Consider the following 20,342-nt stretch of genomic DNA (forward strand, 5'->3'; position numbering starts at 1 on the left):
AAAAAAAAAAAATATATATATATATATATATATATGTAAAGACATGCAAAAAAGCTGCAAAATATTACTAAGAAAATTAAATTTGACCTATATAAATGGAGAGAAACAACTTTACAGGAGTGGAAAGACACACTATTGTTAAAGTGTCAGTCCTCCCCCAATTAATCTATAGATTGAACACAACCTTGGTGTAATTCCCAACACAGCAGGCTATTTTTTTTTTTTTTTGACATGAAGTCTTGCTCCGTCGCCCAGGCTGGAGTGCAGTGGCGCAGTCTCGGCTCACTGCTAGCTCCGCCTCCCAGGTTCATGCCATTCTCCTGCCTCAGCCTCCCGAGTAACTGGGACTACAGGCACCCGCCACCACACCCGGCTAATTTTTTGTATTTTTAGTACAGAAGGGGTTTCACTGTGCTAGCCAAGATGGTCTCGATCTCCTGACCTCGTGATCCACCCGCCTCGGTCTCCCAAAGTGCTGGGATTACAGACGTAAGCCACTGCACCTGGCCCACAGCAGCCTTTTAAAAACATTAACAATCTAATTCTAAAATTCATGTGGAAATGCAAAAGATCCAGAATTGTCAAAACAAACCTTAAAAAAGAAGAAAACTGAAGGGCTGATTTCAAGATTTAGTATAGATTTACACTAATCAAAACAGCGTGATACTGTTGTAGGTGGAGTATCTGTCAAAGTGCTTGGGACCCAAGTGTTTTGAGTTTTTGAGTATTTGCATATATGTAATGAGATGTCTTGGGGATGGAACCCAAGTCTAAAGACAAAATACATACATGTTACAGACACCTTATATACAGAGCTTGAAGGCAATTTTATGGAGTACTTTTAGTAAATTTGCAAATGAAAGTTTGTGTACATGAGGTCTAGTGTGAAATTTTCCACTTGTGACATCATGTTGGCACCCACAAAGTTTTGGATTTTGGAGCATTTCTGATTTTGGATTTTTGGATTAGGGATGCTAGACCGACACAAAGAAAGCCAGTTACAGGAAGACCCCATATTAAGATGGTTCTACTTACAATTTTTCAACTGTATGATGGGTTTATTGGGGTACTAAGTAGATTTTCAACTTAAGATCAGTTTATCAGGGTAACTCAAGGAGAATCTGTAGAATGATGGAACACAGCAAACAGTCCAGAAATAGACCCACACACACATAGTCAACTTATTTTTCACAAAGGCACAATGGCAATGTAGGACAATGAAAGGACAACTTTTTCAACATATGCTGCTGGAACCAGTAGATATCCACATCCGTAAAATGAACTTGCATCCACACTTCACTCCATATGTAAAAATGAATGCAATGTGGATCATTTTAAAACTATAAAAACTCTACAGGCCGCTTCTACAAGACCCCTTCTCAAAAAAAAAATTCTACAAGACCCTTTCTCAAAATAAATAAATAAATAAATAAAATAAAAATAAATAAATAAATATTATACAAGAAAGCAGAGGAGAAAATCTTTGAGATCTTGTGCTGGGCAAAGATATTTTAGATACGAGACAAAAACCAAAATCCATAAATAAACAGGTAAACCAGACTTCACCAAAATTAAAATCTTCTGTGTTTAAAATATGCTATTAAAAAAACAAAAAAGTCAACCCAAAGACTGGGGAAAAATCCCTGCAAAAGGCATGGCTAATAAAGGAATAATATCCAGAATCTATAAAGAACTCTTTGTTTTTAGATGGAGTCTCGCTCTGTCACCCAGGTTGGAGTGCAATGGCATGATCTCAGCTCACTGCAACCTCCGTCTCCTGGGTTCAGGCGATTCTTCTGCCTCAGTCTCTCAAACAGCTGGGATTACAGGCACCCGCCATCATGCCCGGCTAATTTTTGTATTTATGTAGACGGAGTTTCACCATGTTGGCCAGGCTAGTCTTGAACTCCTGATCTCAGATGATCCTCCTGCCTCAGCCTCCTAAAGTGCTGGAATTACAGGCATGAGCCACCAGGCCCGGTCAAAAAACTCTTAAAACTCAACAAATAACATAAACTATCTAACTTTTAAATGTTTGTAAGCTACCAAGATTAGAAAAGACAGTTCACTAAAGAAGATGTAATACAGGTGGCAAATAAGCAAATACGCACACGGGACAATGCTCAACTTTGTTAGTCCTTAGGGTAATGCATATCAACACCATAATGACATGCACAGTACATACCCATCAAGATGGCTAAAAATAAAGACTAAAAAACAGCAATACCAAGAGCTTGTGATGATATAGAACGAGACCTGTCTTACTGCTAATGGGAATAGAAAATAGTACAAATATTTTGGAAAATATTTGGCAGTTTCTTTTTTTTTTTTTCTTTTTTTTGAGACAGACTCTCGCTGTATTGCCATGCTGGAGCGCAGTGGTGCAATCTTGGCTCACTGCAAACTCTACTTCCCAGGTTCAAGTGATTCTCCTGCCTCAGCCTCCCAGGTAGCTGGGACTACAGGTGCACGCCACCACATCCAGCTAATTTTTGTATTTTTGGTAGAGACCGGGTTTCACCATGTTGGCCTGGATGGTCTCGATCTTTTGACCTCGTGATCCACCCGCCTTGGCCTCCCAAAGTGCTGGGATTACAGGCGTGAGCCACTCCGCCTGGCTGGCAGTTTTTCTTTTCTTTTTTTTTTTTTTTTTTTTTTTTTTTTTGAGACTGAGAAAAGTACAGTGGAGTTATCATAGTTCCTTAGTGTACAATATACACTATTTCTCAGTCTATTTTAACAATGAGCATATTTCTGAGATGAGCAGCACTGTCACACATCAGTGCTCTGTGGTGCAATGCTAAGCAATCTGTGCACATATTACTGTAGGATACACGAAAAGGCCTTATATTTATGCAATGGTCCTCCCGTTACAATACATTCCAAGTGCTCATGAGCAACATAAAAGTCTCATAATTAGAGTAAAGCAACTCACAATCCTCGGAGGATGTTTCAGATAGCCAAGTTAAGTTGTCGAGGTCATTCACAGAATATATTTGGCTTTTAACCTGTAAGATAAATAATTCTATTTCAAAAGGTCCTCAAAATATTTACAGCATGTATTAGATGTACAGATGTGGTGTTTATTCATCTTTTATATGAGCAAAACCACAGGAACTTCTTAAAACACATTTTTTAAAAAGGTACTGTTATCAATGGCTACTGTTTCTTAATCACCTTTTTCTAAATAAATGTCTTTATAACAAAAGATTCTCTGGTTTTCACATTACCTTTTATAATGTAGGTCTTTTTTAACAATAATGCTTCAGATAATTTACTTTTACAATACCTTGTTCTTTTATCAGATGTTTTCACTGGAGGCCTAAAAAATTTCCTTTTAGACAAACAATAAATACATAAAATACAAATAATATCTAAAATTATTGTTTAGTTATATACCATCTCTGCATTTATAGGTTATTTCTTCTATTCACTCAGTGTCCAGCTCTTTTTTTTTACAGGCAATGTAAAACATAACAATTTCACATATAAACATACAAAATAATTTCACATATAAACAAAGAGTAACACTAAGGGAGAAAGAAAATATAGTAATAATAATATCATTACAAACAATTGAATTTAGATCAAGCTTTCTGACATCAAGGCAAAAGGAAAAACATGTTAATTGCATTATGTGATAGAAAGAAATATACCAGGACTTCTCATTATTGCCCTTTTCAATAAAAACTGACACTAAAATTTATTTGGAAAATGTTATTTATGTTCTCATATGAGGGTAACCCTTTTTTAATGATGGCATTAGCTTTTTCAGGACTTCCTATGCAGGCACTATGCATTGTTCTAAGCACTGTGCATGTGTCCAGTTCATTTTAATCATCATAACAGTTCTATGAGGTAGGTAACATATTAGGGATTCTATAAAGAGAGGAACTAGGCACAGAAAGGCTATACAACTTTCCCCATCCCGTGCAGCTGGTCAATAGTATACACAGAATTCAAACCCAAGAATTCTGCCTCCAAAATATGTGTTTTGCAATATGCTGTGAAGGTAGTATTTATTTTCAAGTGTTTTTAAGAGATATGATAGCAGATGAATCCACATTCTCATTTTATTTCTGGCTGTAATTATAACTAATAATTTCTGTGTCTTGCATTTTGAAATAAAATAGTTTTACAGAAACAAGTTTGAAAACCTACTTTCAAAAAACTAAAAATTTAGTTTTTAAAAGAAATCCACCAACAGGCATTCATTCATTCATCTATTCAACTGTTTATTCATGGATTCAACAAATACTCAATGAGCACACAATGCATGCTGGACACTGTTGGCCCAGGGAAACATGGTTTTGACACTTTAGAACTTTAGAATCCTGAAGTAATAATCTGTGAGAGATTGTCCATAGTCTGCTTTCCTGAAGTACGTGAACAAAATTGTTTCCTTCTCCCCAAAATCTAAACAACTATAAAGTTGATATACCTGATATTTTAGAGTAAGTACCTTAGCAAATCATGGTTATTCATGATGCTACCGTCAAAGGTAGTGCAATATGTACAATTATGAAGAAATATTTTAATTCTATTCAGTATGGCCTGTGTGCATGTTTATTATTAAATTATTTTTAAAAATCTGTGTATGATAGTTTAATTTTAAGTAATCATCTGCATGTTCAGTCACACTAATATGTTACATTTCTGAACAAGTTCTGAAGGAAAAAACTCTAAACATAAAACTATACATGAATAGAAGTTCTAAGGACAATTAGTTTGCTAAAAATGTTTAAAAGATAATAATTCAAGCCAATGTTTAGACATGCAAACAAAATTACATTTCATAAACATGTTTTTCTCTTATGAATCATTCCCCAAAGCAAACAAACATACTCTATAAACTTTCATTTTAAAATATAAAAGAGAGAAAACTTCCTAGTATCTCACATTTTTCTTCAGTTATTACTCATTTCTTTATTGCCTTTCCCAGCAAAGTTTTTCTCAAGAGTTAGTCTAAGTTCATCCACTACAGTCAGCATTCTATGGCTACTATTTATTGAAACCTGCTCCTAGTCAAAGTCACTAATCCTTATCATAATCAATCTTTCAATAGCATTGACACAGTTGAGTCTTCTCCAGTTTTGGCAGACTACACTATTCTATTTCCAGAAAAAGTAATCATTGTTAACATTCTTTCTCAGAGATTTCTTAGAAAGGACTTATACATTTTACCTTTCTTCATCCTTACCTATTTCACTTAAATTGCTATCATCATTTACTTGTAGCAGACCATTAGCTAGTAAATTGGTCTGCCTTCTCTAACATGGGTATAATCACAGATTATTTTGAGGTCCATTTTTTATTTTTATGTTTCTTTACGTTCTTCATATGCAAGGCAAAACCACTACTTTTAAAACTCTATAAAAGCCAATGTTTTTTAATAACTGTAATGAAAATTAACAAAAATCCAAATTTTTGTAAAACTATAACTCTTCCCCATGTCAATTTATTAATTTAAAAAACAGGTATGAAGCACAAGCAGCATAAAAGGAAATGTCCATTCCATGCTTCAAAAACAAGGTAATATACAATTATGATACAATGTGTTATGACAGAGTTGATATATAAAAAGTTACATTTTAGCACAAGGAATGCTTTAGAGAAGAGGCAAAATATAAGAGGAGCTCAAAGGGAAATCCAGTGAGAGAAAACCATTACAGTTAAAGAATAGAATGTGAGCAGAAAGATTAGGCACATGAAGTCTAGGTGTTTCCTAGAAACTTGAAAGGAAAAGTGTAAAATACTTGGAAGCTAAGAATAAGAGATGAATGCCACACTACACTTGAATGCTACACTAAAAAGCTGGAGTCCACTGCATGCAAGCAATGACTGTATTACATGAAAGTCATACTTAGGCCGGGCGTGGTGGCTCAAGCCTGTAATCCCAGCACTTTGGGAGGCCGAGACGGGCGGATCACGAGGTCAGGAGATCGAGACCATCCTGGCTAACACAGTGAAACCCCGTCTCTACTAAAAAAATACAAAAAATTAGCCAGGCGAGATGGTGGGCGCCTGTAGTCCCAGCTACTCGGGAGGCTGAGGCGAGAGAATGGTGTAAACCCGGGAGGCAGAGCTTGCTGTGAGCTGAGATCCGGCCACTGCACTCCAGCCTGGGCGACAGAGCGAGACTCCGTTTCAAAAAAAAAAAAAGAAAGAAAGTCATAATTAGATTTCTGCTGTATTTCTGATTCTGTTGTTAAATATAATAATGCTTGCCTTCAAATGGAGTTCTGAAAATAGCACGAGGCACATATAACATGAAAGATGAAATCAGGAAAATGTCTTGAGGGGGAGTGTATTAGTCTGTTTTCACATGGCTATAAAGAAATATCCAAGACTGGGTAATTTATAAAGAAAAGAGGTTTAATTGACTAACATTTCTGCATGGCTGGGGAGGCCTCAGGAACTTATAATCATGGCAGAAGCTGAAGGGGAAGCAGGGACCTTCTTCACAAGGTGGCAGGAGAGAGAGAAGTGAAGGGGGAAGAGCCCTTTATAAAACCATCAAACCTCATGTGAGAACTCACTATCATGAGAACAGAATGGGGGAACCAGCCCTATGATCCAATCACCTCCAGCCAGGTCGCTCCCTCAACACCTTACAATTTGAGATGAGGTTTGGGTGGAGGCACAAAGTCAAAGCCTAACCATATCATTCCACCCATGGACCCTTCCAAATCTCAAGTCCCCACATTTCAAAACCAATCATGACTTCCCAAAGTGCTAACTCATTCCAGCATTAACCCAAAAGTCCAAGTCCAAAGTCTCATCTGAGACAAGGCAAGTCCCTTCCATCTATGAGCCTGTAAAATCAAAAACAAGTTAGTTACTTCCAAGATATAATGGGGGTACGGGCATTGAATAAATGTTCCCATTACCAAATGCAAGAAATTGGCCAAAACAAAGGGGCTATAGGCCCCACGCAAGTCTGAAATACAGCAAAGTAATTAAATGTTAAAGCTTCAAAATCTTCTTTGACTCCATGTCTCTTATCCAGGGCATGCAGATGCAAGGGGTGGGTTCCCATGGCCTTGGGCAGCTCCCTCATGACCTGGTATTGAGTGTCTGTGGGTTTTCCAGGTGTACACTGCAAGCTGTTGGTGGATCTATCATTCTGGGGCCCAGAAGACAGTGGCCCTCTTCTCACAGCTCCACTAGACAGTGCCCCAGTGGGGACTCTGTGTGGGAGCTCCACCCCCACATTTCCCTTCTGCACTGCCCTAGCAGGGGTTCTCCATGAGGGCTCTGCCTTTGCAGCAGACTTCTGTCTAGACATCCAGGCATTTCCATACATCCTCTGAAAGCTAGGTGGAGGTTCGCAAACCTCAATTCTTGACTTCTGTGCACCCACAAGCCCAACACCATATGGAAGCCACCAAGGCCTGGGGCTTGCACCCTCTGAAGCAACAGCCTGAGCTATACCTTGGCCTCTTTGAGCCATAGCTGGAGCTGGAGTGGCTGGGATGCAAGACACCAAGTCCCGACACTGCATGCAGCAGTAGGGCCCTGGACCCAGCCCATGAAACCACTTTTTCTTCCTAGGCCTCTGGACCTGTGATGGGACAGGCTGCCATGAAGATCTCTGACATGCCCTGGAGATATTTTCCCCATTGTCTTGGCAATTAACATTTGGCTACTCATTACTTATGCAAATTTCTGTATCCAGCTTGCATTCCTCCCCAGAAAATGGGACTTTCTTTTCTACCCTATGGTCAGGCTGCAAATTTTCCAAATTTATGCTCTGCTACCTTTTTTTTTTTTTTGAGATGGACTCTCGCTCTGTCGCCCAGGCTGGAGTGCAGTGGCGCGATCTCAGCTCACTGCAAGCTCCACCTCCCAGGTTCACGCCATTCTCCTGCCTCAGCCTCCTGAGTAGCTGGGACTACAGATGCCCACCATCACACCCGGCTGATTTTTTGTATTTTTAGTAGAGATGGGATTTCACCGTGTTAGCCACAATGGTCTTGATCTCCTGACCTCGTGATCTGCCCACCTAGGCCTCCCAATCTGCTACCCTTTTAAACAAAAGTTCCAATTTCAAACCATCTCTTTATGAACACATAAAACTGAATACTTTCAGAATCAACGGGTCACATCTTGAATGCTTTGCTGTTTAGAAACTTTTTCAACCAGATACCCTAAATCTCTCTCAAGTTCAAAGTTCCACATATCTCTAGGGCTGCGGCAAAATGCCACTAGTCTCTTTACTAAAGCATAGCAAGAATAACCTTTATTCCAGTTCCCAACAAGTTCCTCATCCCCATCTAAGACCACCTCAGCCTGGACTTCATTGTCCATATCAATATTAGCATTTTGGTCAAAACCATTCAACAGGTCTCTAGGAAATTCCAAACTTTCCCACATCTTCCTGTTTTCTTCTGAGCCCTCCAGACTATTCCAACCTCTGTCCATTACCCAGTTCCAAAGTTGCTTCCATGTTTTCAGGTTATCTTTATAGCAGTACTCCGCTATACCGGAACCAATTCACTGTATTAATCTGTTTTCACACTGCTATAAGTAAATACTGGAGACTGGGTAATTTATAAAGGAAAGAGGTTTAATTAACTCACAGTTCAGCCTGGCTAGGGAAGCCTCAGAATACTTAACAATCATGGCAGAAAGTGAAGGGGAAGGAGGCACCTTCTTCACGAGGTAGCAGGAGAGAGAGAAGTGAAGGGGTATGAGTCCCTCATAAAACCATCAGATCTCATAAAAACTCACTATCACGAGAACAGATCAGGGAAACTGCCCCTGTGATACAATCACCTCTCATCAGGTTCCTCCCTCAACACCCAGGGATTAAAATTCAAGATGAGGTTTAGGTGGAGACACAAAGACAAACCATATTGAGAGGAATCCTTAATTTAAAATATCTAAATGTCATGATAGATAGATAGATAGATAGATAGATGCAGTACAAAACAGCAATTTTTTATTAGTTATGATTTTGTTTGAAAATAAAACTTTCTGGTAATTTTTCTTTACTTTTAGCCTAATATTTAGTCCTAATATAAAAAGCTGGATTTGCCAGCAGAAAATTGTAATTACATTTTGATAAAGTAAACACACATAAGAATATCACTGTTATTGCAAGGAACAGAAAGTGAACAAAAAAAGGAAAGAAGAAAGACAGAATACTACTATCATGTACATACAAAAATTGACAAAGAGACTAAAGTCTCCCACTGAAGATTATGTTAGTACTGGAGCAGAAGCCTCTAAAAATACCAAAAAAAGAAACAAAACTTACAATTATTTTTTAAAATAATTTATGTAGAGAACTCCTCTGGTTGAGACTAAGTATAAAAAAAAAATCTTCCTGAGAAATCTCTAAAGATGAATTAAACGATTCATCTTGACTAAAACTTTAAAATTAAGTCTACAGTTCTACAGTTCTGGAATATGAAACTGTTTTCATTTTGAATATAGTTGATGAAAGGCAACTTCTTTTTTTTTTTTTTAGATGGAGTTTCACTCTTGTTGCCCAGGCTGGAGTGCAACGGCACGATCTCAGCTCGCTGGTAGACCTGACAAGATCTGCAACTAGGTTAGATGTGAGGTGTCAGAGAGAGAAAGAGAGATGAGTCAAGAATGATGCTGAGGTTTTTGGGAGAGCAACTGGAAGAGTTGCCATTCACCCAAGTAGGAAAGACTACAAGAGGAGTAGGTGTGAGGACAGACGTCAGTAGTCCAGTTTTGGACCTGACAGATGTGTGATACCCAACAGCTAACCAAAGAGAGATGTCAGGTAGGCAGGCTGACAGGAGGTCTGGAATTAAGGAGAAAAATCTGAGCCGGACACATACATTTGGAAATCACTAGCATATACACAGTAGAAAAAGTCGTGAGAAAGAAGATCAAGGACAGAGCCCTGGGAAACGACAATGTGCAAAAAGTGAAAGATGAGGAGGAGCAAGCAAAACAGACCATTCTGGATGGACTAGAAAGGCAGGTGGAAAAGCCAGATGAGGGAATGAGGTCCTGAAAGCCAAGTAAAGACGCTGTCATGGAGGAGAGTGTCCTCCATTAGGTTGCTGACAGGTTAAATAAAATAAATATTGCTGACAGGTTAAATAAAATAAGGTATAAGAAAAAAATGCCTAGATTTATTAGAGAGAAAGTTAGTGGTAACCTTGAGAAAAACAACTTCGGAGGAATGTTGGTGTTGAAGACTACTGCTATGAGATCAAAAATGAATGGAAAAAAAAATTGAGTCCATGAGTGTGGACAGTTCTTTCAAGGACATCACGAGTGTGGATTATCTAATTTTCTTCTTGTTTAGCTGTGGTTTTCAAGTTTTATATAACAAATATTTTATTAAATATTTTTAAGGTTTAAAAAATATATAATAATTTTAAACAATTATATATTTTCAAGGTCCATGATTACTATAAGAATTTATTTAGGCATAAGTATTATAAAAGTCATGTTAGTATGAATTTAAAAGTCACAGAAAGAATACTTATCCAAACAAACCCTGACAGCATTTCAAATTTCCTGTATTGTGAGAAAGTTTAGCCAAATATAATTTTTCTGTCACAATGTAATCATTTTCCAGCACATTCTTTCTCTCACCCACACACCCTCTTAGTATTTAACAATGTATTATTTACCAAAGTACAATTTTTACAAATTCAGTTATTCATATTTCTTTAAAGTGCTTTTCTCTGACCAACTTTCCATTACAAACATAAAACAATGACAGGTTGACCACAGCTAAATTTTAAGAGTAAATTATATTAAAAAACTAGAGTCATAATGAGAAAATTAATTTCACGTGTGAGCACTTTACCTTGATAACACAATCACGGTCTTCCTTATCGATGTAGGCTGTAAATCATCGATCGCCTGTTTGCCGGAAAGCCTTTAGAGCAAAATATACAACAAAATGAGGGTGTTCATTTCTTTAAAAAAGTAATTTACAGGTCCATACCTGGTATCACCTCCAAAAAAAACAGAAAGGGAAACAAATCTGGTGAGAGGCCAGCTATCTGTATATTAATGTTGCTTAAGAAAATTAAAATTTGGCCACTGTTGTAGATTTTAGTTACTTATTTCTATCTCCACATCTCCCAATCTACAAAATCGTCAATAAAGACCCACGCGTAGTTCCATAACAAATCATGGCAGCCAATACACTGGCATAGTCTGAGAATAATTTGTCGTCACAAATTGTATGTCCTAGAGGCTGAGCTGAAAATCCAACTAATTGCTGACATAATTTTTAATACCTAAACTGGAACAAACCTGATAACTTAAAACAAGGTAGAAAAATAGTGTCTCCTCTTCTTCATTTACCACTGGTTCAAAGACTAATCTGCATCACTCAAAAAATGGCAGCCTGGGTTCTTCAGCATGGAAATCACTTAAGAAGGCCTCAGTGCAGGCCGGGTGTGGTGGCTTATGCCTGTAACCCCAGCATTTTAGGAGGCCGAGACGGGTGGATCACGAGATCAGGTGATCTAAAAATCCCCCCCCCCAAAAAAAAAAAATAGCCGGACGTGGTGGCCGGGGACTGTAGTCCCAGCTACTCCAGAGGCTGAGGCAGGAGAATGGCATGAACCCGGGAGGCAGAGCTTGCAGTGAGCCGAGATCGCGCCACAGCACTCCAGCCTGGGCGACAGAGCGAGACTCCGTCTCAAAAAAAAAAAGACCTCAGTGCTTACCTTTACCCTGAAACACTACAAGGATTCCCTTGAAACATTCGAAATACTTGAAAGCTAAATATACGAAAGTCAGAGGACAAATGTCTATGTTGTTATTAAAAATATTCTTCCCAGAAATATTGAAACACTAAAAATTATAAAATCCTAGTATAGGTCCTGTCCCTAAATAGGTCCGTCCTGTTCAGGTTCACATAAACTAGCAAGCCCTTAACAACCGTTATAGGCACTCAGATACCTAAGGAGAGAGACTGCTGAAAAAAACACAGTCCTGGTAGTTGTACAGCTCTGTGTCCCTAAATATTATTAAGTACTATCTAAGTATCTTCCTTCCTTTTAGATTCCTCTTAGGCAAGGTTCTATGGCAATCTCCAACCTTTAAATCTTCAGCCAATGGAAATACAAATTCCTAAAAGGATAGGGTCAAATAACCAAGAGTAGGAGCTATTTCCTTGCTCCTGGAAAATAAGCTAAATGGAGTCTGTCATCTGTCCCCAGCAGATGACAGATTCAGTTACCCAACTGAAGCTCCATGACTGATTTGACAGCCAGTTCTACCTCTGCCCTAGTCTGCATGGACATGGGAAAAAGTCAGTAGATTGGAAAAGAAATAGAAGTGAGGGGACACTTGCCCTGGGCCATAGATCTGTCAAGTTCAGCAAACTCTAGTCCCCTAGTACTAGAGGGGCTCTGAGCCACTCCTCTGTAAGTTGCAATGAAAGTAGATGATACCACAATCCTATCTGCTATACAGACTCCTCCCAGTGACTCAAATTCTTTTACCATCATTCAATAGAAACTCTGAAGTTTGTCAGTTGCTCCAATTAAACAACCAAAAAAGCAGCCACTCGTTTGCGATTCCCTCGAATCTCTTATTTTAATATGCCTTTCTAGATAACTCCCAACATCCTGTGCCTTTTCTTTCTAAAATCTATCAAACTTGTCATAAACCCCAATATTCTGACCTCTTTTCTAAAATCCTCATTCCTACCTAACTCAGTGTTCTCTTCAAACTAGGCCTTCTCCTACTCCTTTCATTCCTATCCTCTTCCATTGGGTTAATCAGTTGATTCCATTCTTTTCCTCTTCCACTGTGTTCACTACTCCCAACTTGCCTTTCTATTATTAAAATGCACACTGACAGGATGATGAAGAGGGAGAGGACTGGGCTTTCAAAGGAGTTCAAATCTCATTTCTGCCACTTCCTATATCCAAATAAGTCACTTTAACCTCTTTAAGTTTCAGGTTATCCATCTGAATAACGACTTGACTAGAATGTTAAACATAGTTTTAAGTACTAGAGGGTGTTTTGATTAACCACTAAGATTCCTTAAAATTCTGAAATTCTATGTGCTTTTGATTCTGTCTGCAGAAAAAAAAGGAACACTTAGCTGGCAGAAATGAAAAAAATAATAGAACGAAAGACACTCCAAAAGTGAAGAAGTTAAAAACTCAAGAGAAGGCCGGGCGCAGTGGCTCACGCCTGTAATCCCGGCACTTTGGGAGGCCAAGGTGGGCGGATCACAAGGTCAGGATATCGAGACCATGGTGAAACCCCGTCTCTACTAAAATACAAAAAATTAGCCGGGCGTGGTGGCGGGTGCCTGTAGTCCCAGCTACTCAGGAGGCTGAGGCAGGAGAATGGCGTGAACCCAGGGGGCGGAGCTTGCAGTGAGCCAAGATTGCGCCACTGCACTCCAGCCTGAGGGACTGAGCGAGACTCCGTCTCAAAAACAAACAAACAAACAAACAAACTCAAGAGAAGATTATAGAAACTAGTGGAAGAAGAAAAAAGTCTCTAGGGAAAAAAGCTTCATGGAACTAGGCAGAGTAAACTAATGGGAAAACTAAACTTGCAAGTCTAAGTAGAGAAATCATCTAGACATAGATTCTAAATAAACAATAAATATAATTAACATGACACAGATATGTAAATATGGATATGTAACATAACATGGATATGTACATATCTTTCACTTAAAATAAAATAATTCTTACAATAAGTCTCTAAAATTTGCCTGGTCTTGCTTATGTAAAACCTATAGTTCTGTGGCCTAGCTAAATGAGATCTGCCCTAAAATCTTTGATGGTAAAAACAAGTTGCTGGTTAGCACTGAAACTGTCAAAAATACATAGGACAAATTATTGGACTAATCAGACTTCTAAGGAAATGTATAAATCAGAGTTAATATATAACTAAATGTGACTTTCTGAATTAATCTGATTTGGACGTGTACCTTGATCCCAGTGCTGCACAAGTCTCTATCAGATCTCTACTCTTGTTCTATGAGTCAGCTATTTGTTAATTATAGGATTGGGGCCCATGAATCAACCTCTCTAAACCACAGTTGCCTGATTAGTAAAAAGTAGGTTGTAATTGCACAGACACTTTGCAAAGCTGTTGTGATGACTATATGGGATGAGTTAGGCACATAATATGATGTGCTATTTTGAGTGCACAGCAGGGTGCAACCATCAGCAGATGTTCGTTTCTTTTCCCTGTATTCCCTTAGTTAACAGATAAATATTTAAAATCTGTAAATCCTACCTGATTACAGAGTCTTCAGAACTCCCATCCACTGTTAAAGAAAAAAGTAAAATACCTTTTAAATCAACGATAGAAACACATAGAATACTGAAAGCATAAAAGGGCCTGGTAGGCTAAGGCTGAAGGATCACTTGAGGAGCCTCGAAGTTCAAGAACGGGCTGGGCAACAGAGCAAAACTCTACCTTTATTTTTAAAAACCGTGCACACTTTTCTGCATGCTTTAGACTTTGTGTTTTAAAAAGGCATAAGACTGATGCTTTATTACAAAGTATTCCCTTGGGGCCATACCTAGCTATTATCCTAGAATGTTAATTATACTATTGGTAGGAAATTAATGCATTAAGAACTCTTACTGCCCCTCCTTTCCATTTATAAAATGCAAGGAAGAATGGGAATTATCAAAATGTGGTCCTTAAAAGGAACTGCTGTGTACAATTATAATCCTAAATGAACCCTATCAGTCTCACTGGTATCATTAACAAAATCTGTATCATAAGCTAGCAGTGTCAAATGTAGCATGATTTTTGGACTAATGGACTAGGAGCAGTTAGAACAGCATGCACTGTAACACCCCCTTACCCATTTTATGTGTGGAAAAAAAAATGACCACAATGTATTTTTTCTCTGCTCTCAAAGTACAACAACAATAACAAACACAGAAGACTTCTGTGACCAAATGAGGGGAAGACTTTTCTGCACCAATAAGCAAGCAATCAATCCTGCAGCAGACACCAGCTGGGGGTCCTCTAAATCAATTCCTCACAAGTTGAGGGTGCAGTCCCCAAGGCTGCCCCCTCCCCTCATGAGTCACAATTCTGGGCCTCCAGAATGCCTAACTTCAAGTTATGGTTCCCATGACTTCTCCTTGGGTTTCATTAATTTGCTCGAGCAGCCCACAGAGCTTAGAGAAGGAAAAAAAAAAAAAAAAAAAACCTTGCGTCTCCTGGCTATTACAAAGAACATTACCAAAAATACAGATAAAGAGTTGCACAGGACCAGGTTTTGGGAAGGGGTGTAGAGTTTCATACCCTCTGAGGGAGCACCACCCTCCAGAATCCTCCATGTATTCAGGTATCTGGAAGCTCTCTGAACCCTATCCTGTTGGGTTTTTATGGAAGCTTCATTACACTGGAATGGCTGACTAAATCACCGGTCATTGGTGATCAGCTTAATCTTCAGCTCCTCTCCTCTCCTAGGAGGCTAGAAGTTCCAATCCTCTAATCATGCCTTAATCTTTCCGGTGACCAGACTTCCGTCCAGACCGAAACCCAAGATGGCTGCACTCTTGCTGAGACATGTTGGTTGTCATTGCCTCCGAGCCCACTTTAGCCCTCAGCTCTGTATCAGAAATGTTATTCCTTTGGGAACCATGGCCAAAGAAGAGATGGCGTGGTTCTGGAATAAGAACATTATGGGTTCAAACCGTCCTGTATCTCCCCACATCACTATCTACAGTTGGTCTCTTCCCATGGCAATGTCCATCTGCCACAGTGGCACTGGTATTGCTTTGAGTGCGGGAGTCTCTCTTTTTGGCATGTCAGCCCTGTTACCCCCTGGGAACTTTGAATCTTATTTGGAACTCGTGAAGTCCCTGTGTCTGGGGCCAGCACTGATCCATACAGCTAAGTTTGCACTCATCTTCCCTCTCATGTATCACACATGAGATATGAGATCCGATATATGATGTGGGACCTAGGAAAAGGCCTGAAGATTCCCCAGCTATACCAGTCTGGAGTGGTTGTCCTTGTTCTTACTGTGTTGTCCTCTATGGGGCTGGCAGCCATGTGAAGAAGGGAGGTTCCCAGCATCATCTTCCTACGTTATTACATTCACCTATCTTTCTGTTTGTCATTCTTATCTCCAGCCTGGGAAAAGTTCTCCTTATTTGTTTAGATCCTTTTGTACTTTCAGATCCCCCTAGAGCAGTAGAGTACCTTGTAGACCATAATAGTGGAAAAGGGTCTAGTTTTCCCCTTGTTTCTAAAGATGGGGTGGCTGCAAAAACTCCCCTTTTTTTGCCCTCAGCTTGCCTGCTCTCGGCCTAGAAGCAGTTATTCTGTCTCTATATTGGGCTTGGATTTGTGCTGAGGATCAGCTTTCGGCTCCTTCTTCCGGAGACAGTGGAAACAATGCCAGCTCTGTGGCTTCTGCCCTGGGGACTGGGGGCAAGGCTTTGGGTGCCACTGCCTGTGGGTTCCTGGCTTAAAGGACAATTCTGTTCATTGGTGAGAGCCCAGGCCATTAACACCTACGCAGTGTTATTGAAAGAAGAGAGGTGGGGTGGAGGGGAATCAGTCTGTCCCAGCTAGAGGGAGATAAAGAGGGCTAGTTAGTTCTTGGAGCAGCTGCTTTTGAGGAGAAAATATATAACTTTTGACACAAGAAGAAGATCCAGAAAATCATCATTGAACATATTAATGGTTATTTCTTTTTCTTGGATTTCCAGAAAAGCCTCTTAATTTTATGCTTTCTCATCGAAGTCATGTACCCTTTTTTTCTGAAACCGAATTAAAATACTCATTTTATCTTTGACTCTCCTTGAAATCTAGAGAAACCAAGAAAATGGCTGTTGGGAGGGAACCAATTTCCTCCTCTTCCCTCGGGTCTCAGGCATTTACATCCTCCCTCTCCCCACAATCTGACCTTTCCCAGGAGGGAAACAGTTTTCCTACATCTCATCATTGGAAAAGTTTTCAGGGAATCAGATAGAACTTAGCCAGAGATTTAAATATCAAAGAGACGCCTCAGAGAAGGAAGGAGAAAAAGAAAAGAAGTGATGCATGTAGAGTGCTTTTGGGTTATAGGCACCAAAATCCCATTAAGGACTGCTTATAAGCTTCATGGTACTGTTCAGCAAATTATGATTCATTGAGTGCCACAGAAGACCAGTGTTGGTGACAGCTAAGGGATGATGACCTGAAGTTATAGGCTTGGGGTGAATGAAGAACAGAGATTAAAAAAAAAGAGAGAGAGATTGTTGAAAACCTGGCAAAAATGTATAATTTAAAGAGAAAACTTGCTGCTTTTAAAATCCATATAGGCCAGGCTTTAGCAGGCATGCTGTTTTGATAGTTTTTGGGAATTCTGGAATAAGAGACCTATCTGGTCTGTCACTTTGAGTTGCTGGCCAGCCAGTTAAAGCTATGGGTCGAAGAAGGGAAATGGTAACTGGCTGGTGTCAATTGGATAGGAAGACCTTAGTTAAGGTGAGGACCTGCTGTTTTAACAGTCTTCATTCAGGGTCCCAAATAGTATTTGACGTTAAGTAATGATTGCTTTTCGCTTTTTACTAGAGGGGCCCTGGGAAGTCCTTGTACCTTTCCTTCATTTTAAACCAGCTGTTCTCTACTTTGTCCTTGGAATGAGGGACAAGTGATCATGAGAGAACACTTTGTCACTGGGATGGGGAAAGGTTTGGCAAGGGCATTAAATTTAACAGCCAGTGCCAGGAAAATGTAAAACGGGGTCAATGATAAACAGATGTTAGAGGCTGGAAAATGGGTAGGGCAGATGAATTTTTTGGTGGTTTCTTACCATTTGGGTGATTGAAGCATGGTAGTGGGTGGGTAGGGAGTGTGACAGAGCATCATGTTTGTTATTCTGCCTTAAATTTCTACTTACTGTCTTTGTTTTTCTTCTCTGTCTTCCAATCACTTTAATATCTTCAATTTTCAAACTATATTTGTACTTGGGCTTATATAGAAAGTCTTACACAAACATAGTATCTTCTACTTTGGTTTTCCCTACCTTTTCTTCCCCACCTTCTCCAAACACACATATACACACTCTGCTTAGCAATTCTACTTCTGATTTTGTAGTTGTTAGTTGTACATGTTCAGGATAAAAATGATTGGGTAGGGTTGAGGGACTGGTTCTTTGAGGTTTTGCCCTTTTTCCATGATTCAGACTGACTTTCTCTTCGTCATTTCTGGAGTATATCTGACTCAATTCTTGTAAAAATGTGTTCCACCCAAACCACTGTATGTTCCTTTCCTTACTTTATTTTCCCCCACCTTCCTACTCCTAATTGTGTTACAAGAGGCAGCCATAGCAAGAATGGAAAATCCAGATCAGTAAAAGATTCAACAACAACAACAAAAGAAATCTTTTGTAAGAAATCAAACATATATCTCAGTCCTGGGCCCAGTACAAACACATTCCTCCATATATCTGTCCTGGGCCCAGTACAAACATTCCTCCATTTGTCTCAACTTTAGAAAAACACCACCTGGAGAGTCCCCAATAAGGTCACAACCGTTTGTGGAGTGGTTTTACTGAAAGTGCAGGAACCAATAAAAAAACTGCTAAATGTATAACTTAAAATGTTAACCAATTGTAATACTGTAACCAAAGAATTCCTTTGTTTCTCTGTAACCTTACATATCCTGTTTACATCGGGCTATAAAAAGTGAGCACATGCATCGTTCGGGGCCCTCTTGTATGCTGTGGAGCAGAGGGACCAAGTTCGAACTTGCAGTAAAGATCTTTGCCGCTTGGCTTTGACTCTGGACTCTGGTGGTCTTCTTTGGGGAATAAACGGTCTGGGCATAACATCTGGGGGCTCGTCCGGGATTCCCCAAGCCCACCAGACCCCTGGTCAACGGATCTACCAGGAGCTGCGGATAGGTGAGCCGGCTCGTCTCCGTTTGTCTTGTCTGTCTGTGTCTGTTCTGAACCTGTATCTGTGACTCGTGAGGTCTGAAACTGAAGCTGACACAGTCCTGGCGGACGTGCTATAGGACGGCCAGCGGAGACCAGTGGGAGACGTCCCCTGGCTCTCACCTGATTTAGATTTCTATCTGAACTGATTCTGACCCGGGCTTCCAGAGCGCGCACGCGGCTAGATAGTATAGATACTCCAGTTTTCCTTTGCAGGAATTCTAACCCATATTCTATTGCAGAAGGAGACTACAAACTATTACAGAATGGGTAATACCCAGAGCACACCCCTATCTCTCCTTATAAATAATTTCAAGGATGTTAGAGCAAGGGGCCATGATCTTAGTGTGGAAATCAGGAGGGGAAAGCTAATCACTCTGTGCCGCTCCGAATGGCCCGCCTTTAATGTAGGGTGGCCACCTGAAGGGACATTCTGTCTTCCTGTCGTTACTAAAGTAAAGTCCAAGGTTTTTCTACCTGGGCGTGCTGGCCACTCGGATCAAATCCCATATATTCTCATATGGCAGGACCTTGTTGAGAACCCGCCCCCTTGGCTGTCCCCTTTCCTACTAGCCCCCGAACCATGCAAGGCACTGGTTGCTCGGCCGCTAAAATCCAAGCAACCGACCGCCCCCCCATCCTGTTTTACCTGATAGCGGGGACCCACTGTCCATAGATCCCCCTCCGTACCCCTCCGGGCCCCAGGCCCCAGCCCCCCGGGCTGAGCCGCAGGAAGAAGTAGGCGGACGGGAGGCGGCCGGCGCACCCGAGCTCACTGAAAGTGAAAGTAACTCTGAAGGACCAGCGGGGCGGACGCGAGGGCGCACTTTGCGGATTAGCCCCCCCCAGCCGCCTGACTCCACAGTGGCTCTACCCCTTCGGGAAATAGGACCCCCAGATGACACGGGAATCCCCAGGCTCCAGTACTGGCCATTCTCCACCAGTGATCTGTATAACTGGAAGACTCAGAGTGCCCGGTTTTCAGACAACCCCAAAGATTTAATGGCTTTATTAGATAGTGTCATGTTCACCCACCAGCCCACTTGGGATGATTGTCAGCAGCTCCTCCGAATTTTGTTCACAATGGAGGAGCGAGAGAGAATCCAGGTAGAAGCTAGAAAGTTGGTCCCGGGGGACGACGGTCAACCGACTGCCAACCCCGACCTCATAAATGCGACTTTTCCGCTGACCAGGCCGGCGTGGGACTACAACACAGCAGAAGGTAGGGGACGGCTACACCTTTATCGCCAGACTCTAATGGCGGGTCTCTGGGCAGCTGCTCGCAAGCCCACTAATTTGGCTAAAGTATACTCTGTTCTGCAGGGAAAGACAGAAAGCCCAGCTACCTATTTAGAAAGATTAATGGAAGCTTTTAGACAGTACACCCCCATAGACCCAGAGGCCCCAGGAAGTCAGGCAGCTGTTGTAATGTCTTTTGTAAATCAGGCGGCCCCAGACC

General features: G+C 40.5%; 2 pseudogenes; one reads left to right on the plus strand and one right to left on the minus strand.

Annotated features, from left to right (window-relative positions):
• Positions 1–12,257, minus strand: part of LOC108518262 (coiled-coil domain-containing protein 144A-like) — a 62,847-nt pseudogene extending 50,590 nt beyond the window's left edge.
• A 3,240-nt stretch (positions 12,258–15,497) lies between these two features.
• On the plus strand, positions 15,498–16,012 carry LOC108518270 (succinate dehydrogenase cytochrome b560 subunit, mitochondrial pseudogene; annotated as a pseudogene).
• Positions 16,013–20,342: the final 4,330 nt, after the last annotated feature.

The sequence above is a fragment of the Rhinopithecus bieti genome, unplaced genomic scaffold (assembly GCF_001698545.2).
Source record: "Rhinopithecus bieti isolate Rb0 unplaced genomic scaffold, ASM169854v2 scaffold_44965, whole genome shotgun sequence".
Classification (NCBI taxonomy): Eukaryota; Metazoa; Chordata; class Mammalia; order Primates; family Cercopithecidae; genus Rhinopithecus; species Rhinopithecus bieti.